The 23,660-nt window shown below is 37.6% G+C and overlaps 1 protein-coding gene and 1 pseudogene across 5 annotated transcripts in view; one reads left to right on the top strand and one right to left on the bottom strand.

Moving 5' to 3' along the window:
- LOC114282620 (protein PHYLLO, chloroplastic-like) overlaps nt 1-23,660 on the bottom strand; it is a 330,809-nt gene that overhangs the window by 64,149 nt on the left and 243,000 nt on the right. The window lies entirely within an intron of this gene.
- LOC145801406 (chaperonin 60 subunit beta 4, chloroplastic-like) lies at nt 45-3,530 on the top strand (annotated as a pseudogene). Its single transcript, XR_014342827.1, has 5 exons — nt 45-296; nt 1,182-1,307; nt 2,159-2,296; nt 2,595-2,689; nt 3,125-3,530. The product of XR_014342827.1 is annotated as a chaperonin 60 subunit beta 4, chloroplastic-like (transcript).

The following is a 23,660-nucleotide window of genomic DNA, read 5'->3' as shown; positions in this document are numbered from 1 at the left end:
CAATCTGTATTCAACTATTCCTACACTCTTATAATAGCGCCAAAATGGTTTCTTTAGATATTTTCTCTCTCTCTCTCTCTCTCTCTCTCAAAGTCTTATCCTTCAGTTCACAATATGATGGTACCCTCTTAAGCCAATCCCAAAATTTTGAACAGATACTTTAATTGTTGGTTTAACCAATTTCACTCCCTGAAACAACCAACCATGGCATCTTCACTCATAGGAAACTGAAAACAAGAGCCATGGCTAAAGAGCTTTACTTCAATCATGGTGGTTCTACTACAAAGAAACTCCTGGTAACATTTCAAGCCCAAAAATCTCTTCTTTCACTTTCCCAATTGTTGTTCACAAATTTTGTAAGAAAATGCTAAAAACAACCCTTAGGTTGTTGTTAGTTTTGAAAAAGTGTGCTAGTGTTGAAAAGTGTGTAAAAAGTGTATTGGGTTATAAATATTTTGGCATTTCGTTTTGTTAATGTGGGGATGTATTTTCTGAATACCAACACGTGGCATGGTGACGCCGACGTGTCAGCCGAGGTACCACGTGTCCTGGTTGGGACGCCGAGAAGATCTCGGCAAAGCCGAGGTTAGCTCCGAAGATATCAGAATCCGAGATAAACGGATAAGGGACAAGAGTCCTAAGACAAAGAGGGGACTTAACCAAGATAAGGATAAAGCTCTTAGGGAGTTTATCTTTATCCCTTAAAGAGTCCAAAGTAAGCACTAAATGGGAGTTCATGGAAGTCATACTTTTAGTGGGACTTGAATTGAGTATATTATAAAAGAGAGGCACCCCCGTGGGTCTAAGGTATGCAATTTATGTTTTGAGTATTAAGTTTTGCACTTGATTATCTTTGAGAGATATACTGACTTGATCGTTGGAGTGCCCCCGGGTGGAAGAACCACCGCCGGAGCCTTTTTCTTTCTGTTACAGGTTGTTGAAGCCATCTATTCTGCCTGTGCTCTCCAGTTGATCTCTAAGCGGGTAGTGTGGTCAGATTTTCACCCACACAGTTAACATTACCCAGACCCAATTTGTAATGCTTATGCAATGTGTTTGATGTTATGATTCAACCACATTGTGTCGTAACCCTAATGAACCGTTGAGTTGTAACTGGAAATTGCGATCAATGTGGTTAGTCTGTGGTAATGACTAGTTTGTTTTGGTTTTGTTTCATGCAGGCAGGGGTGGACTTGGTGAAAGAGTTGGTGGGAGTGACATTGGGTCCAAAGGGTAGGCATGTGGTGTTGCAAAACAAGTATGGACCTCCAAAGATTGTCAATGATGGTGAAACTATTCTCAAAGAGGTAACTCATAATTTTGCAGACATGGACTGCCCTTCATTTCTCTTTATCCCTGGTGTAAAAATTGATTATAGTTTTTAATTATTATTGGACTTTTGGTGATTCAAATCTTGAAGATAGTGGTTCTAACTTCTATATGACAAAGAATTAGTTGCCATTCCAATTATGAGTGGTTTTAGCTTTTGAACAATGAAGATTGATGGTGTGTTTTATGGCTTTCTTGATTATCAATTGATACTAAACTTCCCATTCATTTGTAGGCAAACCCTTATATGTTACCTTTAATATTTGTAAGTTCTCAAGATTTAAAAATTTCGATTAATTTCAGCTCAAACTTTGGTATTTCAAAGTTATCTTTAAGTTTGTAAAGGAAACTTTTGGGTTCTTGGTATTTTGCTTCTGTTAGGGGCTTGGATCAACCCTAGAATATGTTCGAAGAAATGCTAAAGAAAACTTGTTCTAATATAAGAGACCAAGATATTATATATCGAGCGTGCTATTTGAGTTTTTTTACATATAGCTTATATATAATGTTAATTCAAAATTGTGCCAAAAAGCTTACTTTTTGTCATGTTTTCCGATGTGAGTTCAAATCTATGAAAATTGTTTTTATTTTACATAATAGGAAAAAACTTTGTATTTCATCTTAATGTTTTCATTAAAATATATGAATAGATTCTCCATCTTATTTGAACTGTGTGGTTTTCACTTAAGAAGAGAGGTAACACATGCTTTGATGGTGTTAGAAATATTTAAAAGCCGTGGGTTTAGAAATCCTCAACCACATGAGAAGAAAGTAACTCCGCATCAACCCTTCTCCTTTTAAATGGCTTTAATTTGCCTTAATTAATCAGATAGAGCTGGAAGACCCTTTGGAAAATATTGGAGTGAAATTGGTGAGACAGGCTGGAGCTAAGACAAATGATATTGCTGGTGATGGTTCGACAACGTCAATAGTGCTCGCTCAAGGCCTAATCTCTGAAGGTGTGAAGGTATGACTGGAATGCCATTATACTATCAGCTGTATATCTCTCCCATTAGAACAATAAAATTACTTATTTTCATACAAATTGTTGTTGAAACGCAGGCTATATGTTAGATTTATTAGTGCCAGTTACATTTCCAAGTTACTCTTTCTATCTTTTATTTTATTTGTTTAGTTTTTTTTTTTTTTTCAATTATAGGGTTAGTATGGCTGTTTTTGGAAGTTTTAAAAGACATGAATGTTGCTATTGCTGTCCATACAAGCTTTGTGTTATCTGCTATTTCTCAAAGATTTCCATTCTCTAGGTTATTGCTGCAGGCATGAATCCAGTCAGATATCCCGAGGAATCGAGAAAACTGCAAAGGCCCTTGTTTCTGAGCTCAAACAGATGTCCAGAGAGGTATACAGTATTTCCATTCTTCTTTTAGTACCCCGGGAAGGACTGAAGAATTGGGTAGAAAAAGAAGTATGGCAAACCAAAATATAAGCAGACATTTATGCTCTGTTTGTTTAGGTGGGACTGGGGCTTGTTTTTTCATTGACAATGGAAAACTTTGGCCGTGGACTTTGGTTTTTCATTGTATCAAATGCCAAAAGATGCAGAAATTTTTTTCCAATTTTAGAAAGTGAAAAACGTTTTCTGGACTAAAGAGTTACCGATGTCACCACACTAACACCTCCACCACCAATGCCAACCCACCACCTATGCCCTGAAAAGTTTCTGTAGAAATTGTTTTCGTTGAAAACGTTTTCTGCTGAAATAAACGGAGCGTTACTCAGTAGTTCATGCACTCATGCTTGCCAAAATCAACTGAAAATATTGACTATATTGTAGGTTGAGGATCACGAGCTTGCAGATGTTGCTGCTGTTAGCGCAGGGAACGGTTATGCAGTAGGAAACATGATTTCTAATGCTCTTCGACAAGTGGGTAAGAAGGGAGTAGTAACAATTGAGAAAGGGAATCATGCGGAGAACGCTTTACAGATTGTAGAAGGAATGCAATTTAATCGTGGATACTTGTATTTTGTTACCGATCGACAGAAGATGATAGTGGAGTTCCACGATTGCAAGGAAGGGCTGTTAACTCTTTGTCAAGCATAGCATTTCTAGCATTGTCCTGTGGGGAGTATTCACAGGGTGCTTTGGTTGCAGTTACTTCTGGTCGACTGAAAAATCACAAACCCAAAGGAGATGTTTAAATTATTGGACAACGCTGTTAAGGAGAAGTACCCAATTGTGATAGTTGTTAAAAGTTTAATTTGATTAAGTCTTTGCTTGTCCAAGTTTTTAGGAGTCTGTTAGTTTACCAAGTCCATAGGAGTCTGTTACAACTGTGGTTAGTCAGTTCCTAAATTTGTTTTTCCACAGTCAGTTAGTTCCTTATTTGTTGTTGTGTTAGTTCATGTACTCTACTATTTAAGTAGCTGATTACAGTGAATAAAGTACTTCAATTTTTCCATCAGTTTTTTCTCCCAATTTCGTATCAGTGGTATCAGAGCCAAATACTCTGAATTGGAAAGTAGACAGTGTACTCAGAGCTGAAGCTCTTGTCTACTCTCTGGTGTGTTTTTTTTTTAATTTCTGAGCAATAGCAGTCAATCTCTCTTAATGGCATCAGAGACTTTTGTGCAACCTGCTATACCTAGATTTGATGGTCACTATGACCATTGGAGCATGCTAATGGAAAGTTTCTTGAGATCCAAAGAATATTGGCATCTCGTTGAAACTGGTTTTCCAGAAACAGAGTAACCTTGACGGATACTCAGAAAACGAAGCTGGAGGAACAGAGATTGAAGGACCTGAAGGTAAAGAATTACTTGTTCCAAGCAATTGATCGAACAATCTTGGAGACGATTCTCACCAAGGATACTTCAAAACAAATATGGGACGCAATGAAGCAGAAGTACCAAGGATCTTGATGCCTTTTCCATTGAAGAATTGATGAGTTCGCTGAGAGTCCACGAGCAATGGATTAATCAGCATGTAGCAGTGGAGCAAGCATTGCAGCTACAATACTCATCCAACAACCAATCTTTCCAAAAGAAGGGATACGGTCAAGGAAGGGAAAGAGGCAGCAGCCGTAACAATGATCACTCCACACATGGCAATCAAGTTCATGACCCCAAAGGTAGAGGTAAAGGACGAGATAATCATCAAAGTGGAAACCAGGAATTAAAACCATTTGACAAATCCAAAGTCAAATGCTACAGATGTCAAAGGTATGGTCATTATCGTTTTGAATGTAGGACAAAATTGTATCAAGGAAGGGGAGCAAAATCAAATTTTGCGGAGAAGGAAGAAGAGGTTTCTCTTCTTATGGCTTGCAACATAACTGAAGATACCCCATAAAAGAATGTGGTACTTGGACACGGGATCTAGTAATCATATGTGTGCAAACAAGTCTATATTCTCTGAATTAGATGAGTCCTTCCATTCCACTGTCAAATTTGGAGATGATTCTACTATCTCTGTTATGGGGAAGGGCACCATTCAAATTCAGACTTCCAAAAGTGCTAAACAGATTATTTCAAATGTGTTTTATGTACCAGGTTTGAAAACTAATCTGTTGAGTGTAGGTAAACTTCAAGAAAAGGGATATGAGATCATCATTAAAGAAGGAACCTGCAGAATTCATGATCCAAAGATGGGTCAGATCACTCAAGTGAATATGACAGCAAATCGAATGTTTCCTCTATACATCCAGAATGATATCCTTCCTTGCTTTTCTGCTATAGTGAAAGATTTAGCTTGGCTATGGCATTTTTGCTATGGGCATCTGAACTTCTCTAGTTTAAAGTTGCTCTATGAAAAGAATATGGTGACTGGTCTTCCACAGATTGATCATCCTGAGCAAGTTTGTGAAGAGTGTATCATTGGCAAACAGCATCGTGAACATTTCCCAAAAGGACAAGCATGGAGAGCCAAAATGGTGCTGGAATTGGTTCATTCTGATATTTGTGGGCCTATTAATCCACCATCCAATGGTAACAAAAGGTACTTTATTACCTTTATTGACGACTTTAGTAGAAAAACATGGGTGTATTTCTTGCAGGAAAAATCTGAAGCTTTCTTGGCATTCAAAAATTACAAAGCTCTTGTTGAGAAAGATGTTGGGAAATCTATCAAAACTCTTCGAACTGATCGTGGTGGGGAATACAACTCACGGGAATTTGCAAATTTCTGTGAGATACATGGAATCAAAAGACAACTTACAACATCCACACACCACAAAAAAATGGTGTTGCGGAGAGGAAAAATCGTACAATCTTAAATATGGTGCGGAGTATGCTGAATAGAAGTCCTCTTTCAAAGAGTTTCTGGCCTGAGGCAGTCTTGTGGAGTATACATCTCCTAAACAGAAGTCCAACCATGGCAGTTTGTAATCGGACTCCTGAAGAAGCTTGGAGTGGTAGAAAATCGAGTGTCGACCACTTACGAATTTTTGGGTGCATTGCATATGCACATGTTCCAGATGAGAAGAGGAAGAAATTTAATGATAAAGGAGAAAAGTGTATTTTTCTAGGGGTTAGTGAGCACTCAAAGGCATATAAATTGTATAATCCCATCACCAAGAAAATCGTCATCAGTCGAGATGTGATCTTTGATGAAGAGAAAACATTGACAAATGTTGTCAATAGTTCAAGCCAGAACATTCCTATAAGCTTTGATGATGATGATGAAGAAGAAAGACATCCGCAACCTACGGTTGGTGAACAACAACCATTGCATTCTAGCTCTTCAAGTCAACCAACAGCAACACTTGAAGAAGATCACTCTGAAACTTCAACCACAATCTGGCCTGAACGTACCAAAAAGAGACCGGCATGGATGCAAGATTATGAGGTAAGTGGTGTTGATCAATCTGATGACCCACTTGTACATTTTGCTCTATTCTCAGATTGTGATCTTGTTACTTTCTAAGATGCTGTTAAAGATAAAAAATGGCAGAAAGCCATGGATGAAGAAATTGCAGCTATTGAGAAAAACAACACTTGGGAATTGACAGATCTTCCTAAAGGACAAAAGTCAATTGGTGTGAAGTGGGTCTACAAAATAAAGCTGAATCAAGGGGGAGAAGTTGACAAGTACAAAGCTCGCCTAGTGGTAAAAGGTTATAAGCAAGAATTTGGCATCGACTACAAAGAGGTTTTTGTTCCAGTTGCGAGGCATGATACCATTCGATTGGTACTTGCATTGGCAGCAAAAAACTCACGGCCAATCTTTCAGATGGATGTAAAATCTGCGTTTTTACACGGTGATTTGCAAGAGCAAGTATATGTTGATCAGCCTCCGGGGTATGTGCAACAAGGGAATGTGAAAAAGGTATACAAGCTAAAAAAAGCCCTGTATGGGCTCAAGCTCCTCGAGCTTGGTATAGTTGCATAGCTACATATTTTTCCAAATCAGGCTTTCAACAATGTCCATATGAGCATACTTTGTTTATCAAATCTAAATCTACTGGTGAGATTTTAATTGTGTGTTTATATGTGGACGATATAATCTACACTGGAAACAATAGTGCTATGTTTGATGATTTCAAGCAATCAATGATGATTGAGTTTGAAATGTCTGATCTTGGACTGATGCACTACTTTCTTGGCATTGAAGTAGCACAATCTTCTGCTGGAATCTTTATTTCACAGAAGAAATATGTTCGAGAAATGCTGGACAAGTTTCAAATGGTGAATTGTAATTCAGTTACTACACCAATTGAACATGGTCTTAAGCTAATCAAAGACCATGAAGGCAGGAAAGTAGACAGCACTCTTTACAAGCAAATCATCGGAAGTCTTATGTATTTGACTACAACCAGGCCAGACATTATGCACGCAGTAAGTCTTATTAGCAGATACATGGAAAATCCTACGCAGTTGTATCTCCTTGCTGCCAAAAGAATTTTCAGATACTTGGTTGGGACCATTAATTTTGGTATTCTTTATAGATAGGAAGGAAATTTTGGGTTACTTGGCTTCACTGATAGTGACTATGCAGGTGATCCAGATGATAGAAGAAGCACCTCAGGTTATGTCTTTATGATGGGCTCAGGTGCTGTTTCTTGGTCATCAAAGAAACAACAAATTGTTACTTTGTCCACTACCGAAGCAGAGTTTGTTGCTGATGCGTCGTGTGCTTGTCAAGCAATTTGGTTGAGGAGACTACTTGAAGAATCACATTATCATCAACAAGGTCCCACTCGAGTGTATTGTGATAGTAGTTCAGCAATCAAACTGTCAAAAAATCCTGCTCTACATGGGAGAAGCAAACATATTGATGTACGGTATCATTTCTTACGGAATCTCACAAAGGATGAAACTATTGATCTGATCTACTGTAGAAGTGAAGATCAAGTTGCTGATCTTCTAACCAAACCCCTCAAATTGGCCATTTTCGTGAAGCTGCAGAGATTGCTTGGTGTTTGTTCAATGGAGAATACAATTTGAGGGAGGCAACTAAATAAGCTGGTGAAGTTCTCTAAATAAACTGAATGTCAAAAGAGCACTCAGTTTAAGGGAGGGTGTTAAAAGTTTAATTTGATTAAGTCTTTGCTTGTCCAAGTTTTTAGGAGTCTGTTAGTTTACCAAGTCCATAGGAGTCTGTTACAACTGTGGTTAGTCAGTTCCTAAATTTGTTTTTCCACAGTCAGTTAGTTCCTTATTTGTTGCTGTGTTAGTTCATGTACTCTACTATTTAAGTAGCTGATTACAGTGAATAAAGTACTTCAATTTTTCCATCAATTTTTTCTCCCAATTTCGTATTGCAGAGGGCATTGAGCAGGAAGCTTTGGCTCTAGTAATTAGAAATGAACTCAGGGGCATCCTGAAGGTAGCTGCTATTAAAGCTCTTGCCTTTGGCGAGCGCAAGAGCCACAACTTAGATGACATCGCTATCTTGATTGGAGGTAGTTGATTAACCACTAAAATACACCACAATTTGTGTATTTGAAGTAAATAATGTCCATAATAAATCAAAACAAAACATTATTATAGAGGAAATACATTAATATACACCAGTTGGTGTTTTATATTATTTGAAGGCACAAACTAGGATTGACTATTATGATGATTAAGGTGTTGATGACGATGATATCATGGCAGAAGTGGCTAGAAAATTTGAATTTAGTTAATTTTAAATGCTAAAAGTGACTTTGCATCCATAACAAGGTAAATTTGGTCAAACTATAGGTATATTTGTTAAAATTCCTCACATATTCATGTTTTGAGCCCACGTCTTGCAGAATTGTATTTGGAGATGACATGGGTTTGACCCTAGAGAAGGCTGGAAGGAGGTATTGGGTACTGCTACCAAGGTGGTGATAACTAAGGATTCTACGTTGATAGTAACTGATGGGAGCACTCAAGCGGCTGTTAAGAAGAGGGTCTCTTCGATCCAAAAGCTTGTTGAGGTGCATAGAATATTTTCTCAAATGTTATCCATGCAGTTTGATTGCCTTTTTTTTTTTAATTAAAAAAAAAAAATTCCCCATAGTTTTAGTTAGAGCATCAATTGTGACATGAAAGAACATAAATGCATAGTACATAAAAATAATTTGGTCACAATTTAAATATGCCTCTTTATACCCTCACGTCCTCGCGGGGTTCCATAATCAATCAAAACATGACGATAAGTGTGTGGTCAGCCCAAAACCGTGATCCACACAGTCATGCGCACTGGTCGGCTCTGATACCTTTGTCACTCCCCACCACTTGCTGACCCAATCATCTTGTGGATCTACCAACATGACCCAAAATGCTTAAGCCTAGTTACTTTTGTTGCAGTTAGTGGTGGTGCTTTATATACCCAAGATCACCAATGAAAACTTCGTTAGGAATAAACTCTTCCTAACCAGGATTGGTGAGGTATAAAATAGCAAACAAGAAAGATAAATGAATTAAAGAAATCAAACACAAACACAAAGAATATAAAGATTTATGTCGTTCATCCCAGAATAGGGCTACATCTACTATGATCATAAAACAATACAACTCTCTTAACTTACAAGAGGCGCCCCTTTCATCTATTTATAAGTATAGCATTAGGGCAACGCGGAAGCAACAGGGAAATTACCAAAGTACACAAAGCCCTCATTTGACCTAGAACTGAGTGAACAGTACTTATCAGGGTCCACAGACCCAAAAATCTCCCACCTGGAACCTAATAACACAAGCTCTCCATTATCTTCATCACATAGAAGAACACTGCAACAACTTAATCTTCATTCATCAACTTTGAAGATCAATTAAAGTTGTAGTTGCGCACAACTTCAGTTTATTAATGGTGACTGTCTTAGTCAACTTATCTGCTGGATTCTCACTGCCTTGAACCTTCTCAAGAGACAAGACTCCATTATCTACGAGTGAACGAATGAAATGGTATCACAATTGAATGTGTTTCGTCTTGGAATGAAAAGCTGGATTCTTTGCAAGATGAATAGCACTCTAACTGTCACTATGCCAAACACTCATCTTTTGCTTCTTACCTAACTAACTAGGAAATTCTATAACCAAGTCATCTCCTTCCCAACTTCAATAATAGCAGCATACTCAACTTCTGTTGTAGAAATGAGGGCCACAATTTTTTGCAATTGTGAAATCCAACTCACTGTTGTACCACCCAATGTGTAAACATAACTAGCTAAGTCTACATCAACATAACCATGCAACCCAATGCCGGTTCGTCTAAAACAAAATGCCATGTTTGCAGTACCACTCAAGTATCTAAGGATCCACTTCACTGCCTCCTAATGCTACTTGCTTAGATTACTTATGTACCTACTAACAACTCCCACTAATTGTGCTATGTTTGGCCTTGTACAAACCATTGCATACATTAGGCTACCGATAGTTGAAGCATATGGAAAATGTTCCATGTAAACTTGCTCTTCTTCAGTCTTTGGTAACTGCACTTGGTAAGCTTTAAGTGGCTAGCTAATTGAGTGCTCACTAGTTTTTCACCATTGATGCTAAACCTCTTGCGAACCTTCTTGACATACTCAGCCTATGACGAGTTCAAAGTACCATTAGCTTTGTCCCTGTGAATCCTCATAGCAAGGATATTGTTTGCAGCTCCAAGATCCTTCATCTCAAATTGGTTGGACAGAAGTTTCTTCAATCTTTTTATCTCTTCAATGGTAGATCCTACGATAAGCATATCATCAACATATAAGAGCAAAATAATATATCCTTTGTCAAACCTCTTGAAATAACAGCAATAATCTGCTTGACATCTTGTAAAATCGTTACTACACATAAACCAATCAAACTTCTTGTACCATTACCTTGGGGCCTGCTTCAAACCATACAAGCTTTTTTGAAGCTTGCATACAAATTACTCTTTGCCGCGTACCAAGAAACCTTGTGGTTGCTTCATGTAAATTCCTCCTTCAAATCACTATAGAGAAAAGTCGGCTTCACATCTATCTACTCAAGATGCAAATCTTCAGCAGTTACAATTCCCGACACCAATCTTCCTGTTTGACCTTTTAAACCCACTTATTGTACAAAGCTTTCTTACCCACTGGTAATTCAGTCAGCTCCCATGTCTGGTTTGCCATGAGTCTGTCCATCTCATCTTGCATAGCTGACTCCCACTTAGTTGAATCATCAACCTGCAAAGCGTCATTATAACTTTCAGGTTCACCCCCATCAAACAACAACAAATAATGTAAAGATGGAGAATAACACTATGTAGATTTAGACTCTTTTTTGACCGTCTCAACTTAGGAGTAGTAGTACGTAGCTCAGTATGTGGAATAGGATTTTTAGGATTATTCTGAATCCTACTATTCAAATCAGTCTCAGTAATCTTCTCTAACTCAACATGCCCATGACAAGTAGCAGATTCAGATTCAGATTCAGATGCAAACTTATCCTTATCTTTATACATTACTTTCTCATTAAATATAACATCTCTACTTCTGATTATTTTTTGATTTTTATTATCCCGAAACCAATAACCAAATTGATCAATGCCATACCCAATAAAAGTACATTTAACAGATTTCGGATCAAGTTTACTTCTATCAGCAAAATATATATGTACAGATGAAACACAGCCAAATACCTTCAAAAAAGAAAGGTTTACCTCTTTATCGCTCCAGGCTTCTTCTTGTAACTCTCCATCTAATGGAACAGATGGACCACGGTTAATTAGATATGTTGCAGTGTTAACTGCATCTGCCGAAAACATTTTTGGCAATCCAACATGTATCCTTATACTTCTAACATATTCATTTAGAGTTCTATTCATGAGTTTTGCAACGCCATTCTGCTGAGGTGTCTTTCGAATAGTCTTTTCCATTCTTATTCTTCCTTTTGCACAATATTTCTTGAACTCGTTGTCCTCATACTCCCTTCCATTATCTGATCTCAAACACTTAATTTTGAGACTTGTTTCACTCTCCACCAGGGTTTTCCACTTCTTAAAAGTAACGTAAACTTCAAATTTATGTTTCAGAAAGTAAATCCATACCTTCCTTGTCGAGTCATCGATAAAGGTAACATAGTAAGATGATCCTCGAAGAGATGAAATTGGTACAGGTCTCCACACATCTATATGAACCAACTCCATCTTTTCTGACTTTGATTTTCTGTCATACTTTGAAAAAATAACCATCTTTTGCTTATTGAAGATATAACCCTCACAAGAGTCAATGTCCACTGATTTTAAATATGACAGTTTCCCCTTAGATGCAAGTACCTTTATCTCTTTCTGGCTCATATACCCAAGCCTCTGGTGCCACAGATTTAAGTCCTCATTCTCATCAGCAACTGCTACTGAATCTTGGTTGTTCGTAGTCATGTAAAAAGTGTCTGTCTTTTGTCCACAAGCAACAACCATGGCTCATTTGATGATTTTCCACAAACTACCCATGAAGGTCACAACATGACCTTCATCATCAAGTTGTCCAATGGAAATCAAGTTTCTTTTCAAACCAGGCACATGTCTAACATTCTGTATCTTCCATATAGATCCATTTGGCAAACTAATCATCACATCCCTTTTACCCACAATCTTTAAAGGTTCATCATCAGCTAGATAAACCTTCTCGAAATCACCACCAATGTAATTGTCTATGATTTCCCTCTATGAAGTAGAATGGAATGATGCCCCAAAATCTAAAATCCAAGATTCAAGAGGGCTGTCAACACTCAAGATCAAAACATCACAAATCTCATGTGTTACAACATTAGCAGACTTCTGATTTTGATCACCTTTGTTTTTATTCAAGACTGGGTAATCTCCTCTTAGATGCCCATTCTTTCCATAGCTCTAGCAACTCTGCCCCTCTCTAGTTCTTGACTTACTTCTGTGTTTGGATTTTGATCTGTTGTGGTTTGGGTTTCTTTGTGTTGATCTTCCTCTGGCTTTTGTATTCAGGGAAGAACCAGATGTTTCTCCTAATTCTTTCGTGCGAATTTCTTTACTCAGAATTAAATCTGAAATATCATTGTAATTCAACTTTTCTTTTCTCGAAGAATTACTCACTACCATTACAATACCATTCTAGCTATCTGGCAAACTGGATAGAAAAATCAAAGCCCTAACCTCATCATCAAATTCAATATCTACAAAACTTAATTAGGTTACCACTATATTGAATTCCTTCAAATGCTCAGCCACCGAAACACCTTTTGTCATCCTCAAATTAAACAATCTGTACATTAAATAAACTTTATTTGAGGCAGAGGGTTTTTCGTACATGTTTAAGAGTGCAACCATGAGACCCGTTGTAGCCTTCTTCTTTGTTATGTTAAATGCAACATTATGAGACAACGTTAACCGAATAACACCCAACACTTGTCGATCAAGAAGAGTCCACTCATCATCCTTCATCTTTTCTGGTTTCGTCCCTTAAAGGGATGATGTAGATTTTTCTAATACAGATAGTCTTCAATCTGCATATTCAAAAATCCAAAATCTGGGTCATTAAATTTATCGATTCTAATATTTCCTTCGTCTGCGGCTATCTCTTCTACTCAAACCAAAGCTCTAATACCAATTGTTAGGAATTAACTCTTCCTAACTAGTGTTAGTGAGACACAAAATAGCAAACAAGAAAGATAAACGAATCAAAAAAATCAAACACACACACACACAAAGAACACAAGGATTTACGTGGTTCATCCCAGAATGGGGCTACGTTCACGTCTGCTGCGAACACACATAAAGAGCACAAGGATTTACGTGATTTATCTCAGAATAGGGTTACGTCCACGACTGCTGTAATTTTCACTATTATCAGAAAATAATACAATTCTCTTAACCTACAAGAGGTGCCCCATTTGACTTAGGGTTGAGTGAACAGTATTTATTAGGGTCCACATACCAAAATATACTAGGACTGAGCAAGGAATCCGTGAAATCCGTAATCCGATCTAATCTAGTCCAATTCGATAGGTTTGGATTGGTTTTTTGAATCCGTGGTTCGGTTCTGGATTGAAGAATTAAAAATCCGTTGTCCACGGATTGGTTCCGGATTGAACCCCATGGTTCCGGATTGGAACCGATCCAGACCGTATGCAAATAGTCTATATTTTTATTATACATCCTCTCCCATAGTATTTTCTCTTATTCCATATAAAACATAAACTCAAACCTAAACCCGCATAATATCTTCTTTTATTACTTTTGTTTGTTAGTTTTTAATTTTAATTTTAATGGTCTAAATACTTATGGTGAAACCAATTTTCTTATGATTGTTTAAATTTTAGAACAGTATGTCGCTATTATAGAAAGACATGTTACTATTGTGGAACTAATATAGCGCTATGTTTATGTTTTTATGAAATTAAAGTGTTATATATATATATATATTTTTTTTGTTATTTAATTATGTGAATCCGTAGTCCTAAACCGATCCAATCCGTATTTAAATGAATTGGTTCGGATTGGTTCCATGATTTAAATGGATTGGATTGGTTCCAATTTTTCAGGAACCGTAAATAACGGATTGGTCCTGGTTTTACCCCAATCCGGTCCAATCCGGACCATGCTTACCCCTAAACTATACTAGTTGTTAGAGAATTAGAGAGCCCACAAGCTATGTGGTTGACCCCAGAATATGGCTACGTCCACATATACCAGTTGTTAGGGAATTGGGAAGCCCATAAACTACGTGGTTCACCCCAGAATAGGGCTACATCCACAGCTATGTAGTTCACCTCAGAATAGGGTTGCGTCTACGGTTGCTGTGACTTTTACTATGATCAGAAAACAATGCAACTCTCTTAACTGGGGTCTACATACCAAAATATACCAGTTGTTAGGTAATTAGGAAGCCCACAAGCTACGTGGTTCACCCTAGAATAGGGTTACATCCACAGCTATTATGATTCTCACTATGATCAGAAAACAATACAAGGGCCAAAATATACCAGTTGTTAGGGAATTGGAGAGCCCACAAGCTACGCGGTTCACCCCAAAATAAGGTTACGTCTATGATGTCCACAGCTGCTACGGTTTTAACTATGATCATAAAACAATACATGGGTCAAAATATACCAATTATTAGGGAATTGGGGAGCCCACAAGCTATGTGGTTCACCCTAGAATAGGGCTATGTCCACGACTGCTGCGGTTTTCACTATGATCAGAAAACAATACAATGGTCAAGCCCACAGACCAAACAATATACCAATTGTTAGGGAATTAAGGAGCCCACAAGCATGCACACAACAATCACTGGCCTAATCCGTTGAGGGAAACTTCAGAGTCCATATGCTTAACATCAAGGTCTAATATACATTAGTTGAAACTCATACCCATTTAAAAGCTTAAACCTATAAGTGGAGAGCTCATCTAATGTATATTAAGACCTATCTCTTTTGTTCTTTATCCGATGTGAGACTTTACCTTCACACATGCTCTAACAATCTCCTCTTCATGTGTGAACCAAACATCAGGTCTCGTCTCGCTTTGCTACCCCTTGAGTTTGATCTATCACCAATAGGTTCATTAAAGATCATACACACACTTCCCGTTAATCTTGATCTATAACTCTCCAACATCCAGTCCAACTTGGGTAACCTACACACACTCCATTGTGAGCCACCATACTCCATTGAGAAGCACCTTTTCGTGGTCGAACTTTGCCACGTGCACTAAAAATTTTATTTACTCTATCAAGAGTCATCATGGATTTTTCTTGCTCTATCGAGAGTCTTCGTGCAAACCCAAGCTCAACAACATCGATGCTCCAGGAGAGCTCACCTGTAGATCGTTAACCGTTGGCTTTGATACCAGTTGTTAGGGAATTAAGAAGCCCACAAGCGCATGATAATTCCGGCCCAATCCAACAGGAAGAAACTCTAGAGTTTATAAACGTCACATCAAAGCCCAACATATATTATTTGAAAGTCATACCCACTTAAAAGCTTAAACCTATAAATGGAGCCTCATCTGATGTAGACGAGGTCATTACAATATAAATATGACAAAAAGTCTTAATAGCTTGTGTTTGGGTGGAACTCCCTCTTGTAGATTGAGGTGGGAATGCATTGCCTGGTTTTTTATGTGAATACTACCAAGGTATTGAAGCCATTTAATAAGATAGTTTTCTGTGAGAATACTAACAAGCTATGGCTTTTTTTTTTAGAACACTGAAGAAAAATCTCCATCCTTTTCTCTTTTGTTGTAGGAACTAATTAGCTTAGGCCACTAATTGTGTCATTAGCTTAAGTGACCAAGTTTAACTCAAACTAATCTTACTTAGTCTCTAAGAAAGAGAATTTACTAGGTAATCATAACTTAACGATATTAGTTCAACTTATGCACCTCACTTAAGGTTTTCTAAATCACCTAAGTGTTAAATTCTCAAGTCTAAAAAGATGAATTTGAATTCCCTTTGATTTTCTTCCTGTTTCTTTTTGTTTTCTCTAATTTTCTTTTCTAGCTCTTAAGAAGAAAGTTTCTATCTATTTTCTCAGTCTTTCTTCGTCCTTCTTTCTTTTGTTGTAGGAACTAATTAACTTAGGCCACTAATTGTTTCATTAGCTTAAGTGAGCAAGTTTAACTCAAACTAATCTTGCTTAGTCCATAAGAAAGAGAATTTACTGAGTAATTATAGCTTAATGATATTAGTTTAAGTTAAGCACCTCATTTAAGGTTTTTTATATCACCTAAGTGTTCAATTCTCAAGTCCAAAAGGATAAATTTAAAATTCCTTTGATTTTCTTTCTATTTCTCTTTCTTTTCTCTAACTTTCTCTTCTAACTCTCAAGAAGAAAGTTTCTCTCTAATTTTCTTTGTCTTTCTCCATCCTTTTCTCTTTTGTTGTAGGAACTAATTAGCGTAGGCCACTCATTGTTTCATTAGCTGAAGTAACCAAATTTAACTCAAACTAATCTTATTTAGTCTCTTAGAAAGAGAATTTACTGAGTAATTATGGTTTAACGATATTAGTCAATTTAAGTACGTCACTTAAGGTTTTTTAAATCACCCAAGTATTTAATTCTCAGGTCCAAAATGATGAATTTGAATTCTTTTTGATTTTCTTCCTTCTTTTTTTTTTTCTCTAACTTTCTTTTTTAGCTCTCAAGAAGAAAGTTTGTCTATTTTCTCCGTCTTTCTCCGTCTTTCTTTCTTTTGTTGTTGGAACTTATTAGCTTAGGCCACTAATTGTTTAATTTTGCTAAAGTGATCAAGTTTAACTCAAACTAATCTTGCTTAGTATCCAAGAAAGAGAATTTATTGAGTAATTATAGCTTAACGATATTAGTTCAAAGCATCTCACTTAAGATTTTCTAAATCACTTAAGTGTTCAATTCTCAAGTCCAAAAGGATAAATTTGAATTCCCTTTGATTTTATTTCTATTTCTCTTTTTTTTCTCTAGCTTTCAAGAATAAAGTTTATCTCTAACATTCTCCACATTTTTCCATCCTTTTTTCTTTTGTTGTAGGAATTAATTAGTTTAGGCCACTAATGTTTCATTAGCTTAAGTGGCAAAGTTTAACTGAAATAGCTGACTGGACCATGTCAATTTCATAAGCTTACCATTACTACCTAAAAAAAAAAAAAAACAGAAAAAGGGAAGATTTGCTACCTTAGTTGCATTCAAAGCATCTTCAATCCTCAAATGTTTATCCTTCAGCTCTACTTGTGTTTGTGCTCCTACATGTTAATCATTTCATTCAATTAAGTGCATCAGCCCAGAAGGATATCAGTTTCAAAAACTCTAAATAATGAAGACGCCAGCTATAGTAATTCTCAGTTCACCTGAACAATGACAATTCCTCCAGATAACCTTGCTATTCGTTATTCAGTATAATTAAGTTATTAGTTAATATGATATTGATTATAACTAATATGGTATTGGTTATAATATAAAATCATATAAGTTCATAACTAGATGTACCATAGCATCACCTATAAATAAATAAATAAAAACATCAAAGTCCTGCACTAATTTTTACAATACATCCACTACTTTTTATTATTGTTATTTTTTATTGTGTTTAACATGCAACACAAGTACAAAAAAATATATGGAAGCAAAAGCAGCATTAGGGTTTCATAACTTTGGTATTGGTATTGGCCTTCTTTTTAGCAGGTAGACATCTGCAGATAGATAGTAGCATTGAAGCCATAAAACAGATTAAGGGAATCCAAGAAACGGCTAAGGGAAGGTGAGATGCAACAACTATAAAAAAATGATGTAAAAATACATGCAATTCCCAATTGTTCAAATGCATTTGTAATCTGAGGAAACAAGTCACGAAGCGATACTCCGTAGAGCAAGGTGACGAGGGAAGCGCAAAGTAAGCACAAGATCGAATGCAAAACTCCGGGGGAGGAATCTTGGCCGTGTTATGCCAAGATCATTGTGGTTGTAGGCAGTATGAGGTTCAAAAGGTTCAGGTTCAAAAGGTTCAAAGGGTCATGCCACATGGGCACCCAATTTCTAACATCTTCCACTCACACATGAGTTGGCATGACACTGCCACATCTCTATCTCAATCTCCCAAAAATGAACAATCTCATACTAGCCAATGCACCGTGCGACTGCTGAGAACACCTGCATATGGGAGCTCTATACTAGAAACTCAAAATGAGCCAGCATAGAGACATCAATCCAAAAAGAACAGAAATAGTGTCTCATATACCCTAGACCCATCTAATTACACCGGTCAAAAAAATATCTCTAATCCCTCAAAAAGAGCATGTTTGACCCTCTCAATTCTTGCAATATATTCACACTCGATCCGCCTCTCATACAGAGCGATGCGAGTTGCTAGCAGTGAATATACAACAGTGGTGTAATACTAGATGATCTTCCCTTTGCCCTCATGCCATTTAGTTTAGGATTAACCGCTTTCCCAGTGATGTCCCTTAAGGCCGAATCATCCATGACCGCAGGCAACATACCAAAGTAGCAGAACATCAACCCCTTACCTTATGACATAGTCAAAAGTCACAAAAGGGTACATAAATGAAAGTCATATCAATAATGACACGTAAGACTCACACGGTGAGGAAACAGGGATCCATTCTCTCACCTCATTACTCGGTCGCCAAGCACATATAGTATGAATACATGTTACGGTGGAGTAACTCTTCCAAAAAGAGTGGCGTCATACTCGATACACCGTATAGATCTTAGTCTAGTCTCTTTCTAGCGCCTAACCCGAATTCTCTATTTGCTCGCCTTCTAGGCGCCAAATGAGATCTCGCATCTGGCTAATTATAACAGGCACAACATGGAAAGTGGGCACTAACATCCATGTTTGGTCCTTAACACGACCTCATCTTGGTTGTAACCAAGGCGACATACATAGTGGATGATTTAAGCCTCTCTTGGCTCCAAATAAAAATAAACCACTAGTCTCATCCTTGCTTGCTTCCAAGCGCCAAAGGCGATTGCTCGTGTGAGTGAACTAATCTTGCCTGCTGACATCATCATCTGCTAATCATTATGACACAAACCATAATAGTGTCAACATCCCATCATCTCATAACAAATAAGTGATCGATTTTAAAAAACACAACCACAGTCTGCGCAATTCTAGATTTCAAACATAAACTTTATCAGCACCTCTTACGATAAGCATATACAACGGAATCCTCCATGTGCACCTCACATGAAGTGATTCAAGATCACTACCTCTTGCGCAATAACCTCTCTAAAGATATTTTGGTGACCAATTTGCGTTCATTCTGAATGCCCCCAACTAGCGCAGATGCGCCCAACTAGCGCATTGAATCTTACAAGGAGCAAATTAATATACTATTAGTAAAGCATTCTATCCACAGTCTAATGAGCAAGGTCAATGTCTAAACAATTCAGTTGACCATTTACCAAAGATAACACTTATCATGCCGAATATGCCCACATAGCGTACTTTAGGCTCCCACAACAAAGAAAAGATCAAGGAATATAGGTCATCTGTTTCTCCCAAAGACAATCCGAGGATACACTCAATCGCTAAGGCTCTGGCTTTTACCGATAGGTAAGTCAATGGGTTTGTAATTTTGCATCTAGAATCATTCTAGGATATTCCTTATGTATGTCATTGAAGACAAACCGAGAATTTTCCCAAAACAATCCCTAAGGATCGTACATCCGAGCATATAAATTACATCACCCATGTCCATCATATCTAAAATAGAGGACTGCCCACCCTAGGTGGCGACAACCTTATAAATTCCTGGCTCATAATGACTAAGTAAGGAAAAAGTTCTTTTTTGGACCATTGATCATGCCTCAGTGGCCTTCATCGATCATCGTTGGCCTATCATGGCTTGACGAAATCTAAGAACCACTATTTGGATAACTATTTTAGGCTGCAAAGGTTTTATTAGAACTAGCAACCTTTTTGCGCTCCTAACTTTTCATCATAAAAGCAGAAGGTAAATCCCTATGGATCTACTTATCCAATTCTCCAACGAGAAGTTGGGTCACAATGTCCACAAATCAATGTTCCGAACTTATGTCAATCATAGCCTAAGTCAAAATAACCTCACTCCCCAGGAAGAAGTCTTCTCATGGTCTACACTTTCCTCAATGGTGTGAATTTTCGGTATCTAGCGAGCCTTATGCCTCAATAATGACTATCCAAATTACGCATAACTTTAGAACAGTTTCGCGTCATAATGAAAAGTCAACCAAATTATAGAAATGGTTAATCCTTAAAGACTTTGTCTTAAACTGCGCAACATTAATCCACTTTCTAAAAACAGGGGACTAGAGCCTTTGGCATTATCCTAGGCTCTTTATCATCTTGCGGAGCAATCATGAATGTTTCCCTCTCAATCACCCAGTGATGACGTGAAAAAATTTCACAATTGCTACCACGCAACTAAGAATGTAGAGTATTCTTCTCTAACGGTTTAATCCATTAGTAGGCACATCGCTCCCACTGTCCCTAGGATATTGGAAATTTCTTTCCATTCTCAAATAGGCTACATAAAGCGCTATGCTTAGAATTCTCTATTTTATAGAGTTCCAAAACTCTATTCGCATCACCTTTACTAAGAAAACTTTATGTGACTTAGTTACACTACCACAAAGCTGCTTACCTATATGCACATGACCCGGAGGGTTTACATGACCGCATACAATAATGCGCCACACGACCCTATGTGTTTACAAGACAGCATACAATAATGCGCTATAGAACCCTAGGTCTTAACTTCGCAATCTTATGAGAAGTAAAATAAAGATAAGCTGCTTAATGGTTATAGATCGCCCATAGATGGCTCTCCGCTAACCCATTACTCAAATGGAGTGTAAAATCTGATTGGAGGGCACTTAGTTAGGGATATAGGCAACAAACTAGTGCAATTTCCAATTGGGAAACATTTTGTGCCATTATCCACCTAACATTAACAATATTTAATTCCTTATCTCTAGTACACCATTGTGTTGTTGAGTACTAGGAATAATCAATTTTCTAAGCATCCATTTCTCTTCACAGAGCTTTCTAAAAAAAACTCAAATAGATACTCACCACCTTGGTCAAAACTAAAAGCACAAAAGCTCTTATCTAATTAATCTCGACCTCATATGTGCAATGTCAAAAATATCTCAAAACTTTTGACTTATGGGAGATCAAATAGTCTTGACTCAGATACGTATCGTAATCTATAAATATGTCGAGATTGAGGCTTAGCTATTATATCCTTACACATATCTAGTCACAAATATCATAGTGGACTAAATGCGCCAAAACAAATGACCTTCTACGGCTTTGCTACTTACTTGTGCGCACCCATTGCGAACAAAGTTACATATTCACATGAGAGCAGGCTGTCATAAGCGAGTGGGCCCGAGAAGGCCTACTCAAACCTTACGTGTCATCATCTCATTAATATGATTAAGTATAATAAGCCACCGGTTCATGACCAATGTCATAAACTAATTCCAATCATCCTAATGTGTGAGTTCTCGAAGACAAGTTTTAAAGGTTTAGGCCCAACTAGGTAATGACTCACGACTAATTCATATTCACTAGATCATAAAAGGATGTCATGGAGATATCAAGTGTGCCTAAGTCGCAAATTTAACTAGTAAGTGCTAATCCCCTGCACCTTCAAGTCAATTTTATTCTCCATACACTTTACTGCATCTAGTTGAAAGATGATGATACTTCTTTTGCCATTTCTATTTCTCGCTTCATAGTTACTTGCAATTAATTCTACTATCCACAAAAAATGAGAGAATAAGCTATCAATCTACGACAGCTCCTAAAGTAACTTAAGCACGAATTAGGCTAAAGAGTCTAATTCAACACAATGCTCTCACGAGCCATGCGTCAAATTCTTAGAGTCATAACAACCTTGTCGGCCTTGACCTTTTCATTACTATGCTGCAACGTTTGCGCTTAGTGGTAAACGTTATTCAAAAACGTTAGCCTAGCTAAGGAATCATACAAAGAAGCCCCTCCTCATGTCTCACACTTAAGTGTGGAAACAGTCAGTGTCTAGACTTAGACAAGTTGGTAATGCTAATAGATTTTGTAGCCACTAAGCGCTAATGTTTTCACTTAGTGTTAATAGATTTTGCAGCTTCTAAGCACTAATATTTTCACTTAGTGTTAATAGATTTTGCAGCTTCTAAGGCCTCGTTTGGGATGCTTCTATTTTAGCCAAAAAGCCAAAAAGTCACCCTAAAAACCTATATACACTAGCTGCACGTGAAGGATGCCAGCTGTAGTGTAAATTGACCGTTTTGCCCCTCTTTCATTTTGTTTATCTCGTTTTCACCCCTGCCTTTATGTCAAACATTGATGGGAATATCAGCAGACCTACTCTCCCACAGGGTGTAGTAGCTACGGCTGTGCAGCTACATCAAACGGTGAAGATGAAGATGACCCTTCGTTCAAGGCTGGATCATAGTAGAAGCTCTGATCTAAAGAGAAAGAGGAACCAAGAGACGATGATAGTCCGCCAAGGCAAACGGAAAAATAGTCCCTCCTCCAACGATCCCCCCAACTGCAGGTATGCTCTCGCTCTCTCTCTCTCTCTTTCGCTCTCTGTCTCTCTCTCTTCAGCCTCTCTTGTTTCTATTTCGCTATGGCTTCCCAACCGTCGTACGCTCTGTTTGGTTTGTATGTATGTGTGAACTCTCTCTCTTTCTCTCGCGCGCGCTCTCTCTGTCTGTGTGTGTGTGTCTGTCGCTCTGTCTGACCATTGTCGTTTTCCAATTTGTCTTCAACATTCGAGTTGGGTAAATTTTTTCAGAAACTGGCCTATTATGTTGGGGGTTTTAGGGTTTCTTTCACGTACCAGAAATAGACAATATTGCAGGTTGTCCGTTGGTGGGGGGGTGTGGATCTCATAACCATGACTTCTCTGCTCTGGTTTTTATATATGTACACAGTCTGCCCTCTCTCCCTCTCGCTCTCTGTTTGTCTTTGTCACTGTGTGTGTGTATCAACCGTTGCCTATTTCATACGCATTATGTGTTCTACAACCAAAAATGACAACGCTTTTTTTGGGGGGATTAACAACAAAGTCCCCTAAATACGATGAAGTATTATGATTGATTTTCCCCTAACAAGAAAGCCCCCTAAATAGGATGAAGTAGTCTGTATTAATAGAACAAGTTGGAAGTATTCTGTCTGTCTCTGTGGTTATAATTGTGCAATACGTTGACATGAAATTTTCATTTATACTATTCCTATAAATTTGGTGAAATTAGCTACAAATGCCACCATTGTGATTCCTACGAACACATCACAATAAAGTTGGTGAATAATTGGTCATTTTCTTTTCGTTTATGTGGCAGTTTGGTTGTTCCTGTTAATCTTTTGAGTAAGGTGGATTCAATCCCTATAATGAAAAAGGAGGGGGGAGAAAAAAGAAAATTTGTCACTAGAAAACAACGAATCATACGAATTTCCATAACAAACTCATCTTCCATATGTCTCAGTG

The sequence above is a fragment of the Camellia sinensis genome, chromosome 10 (genome assembly GCF_055761805.1).
Source record: "Camellia sinensis isolate YWXY chromosome 10, ASM5576180v1, whole genome shotgun sequence".
Classification (NCBI taxonomy): Eukaryota; Viridiplantae; Streptophyta; class Magnoliopsida; order Ericales; family Theaceae; genus Camellia; species Camellia sinensis.
The sequence above is the reverse complement of the archived record's forward strand: the minus strand, read 5'-3'. Positions and strand labels throughout refer to the sequence as shown.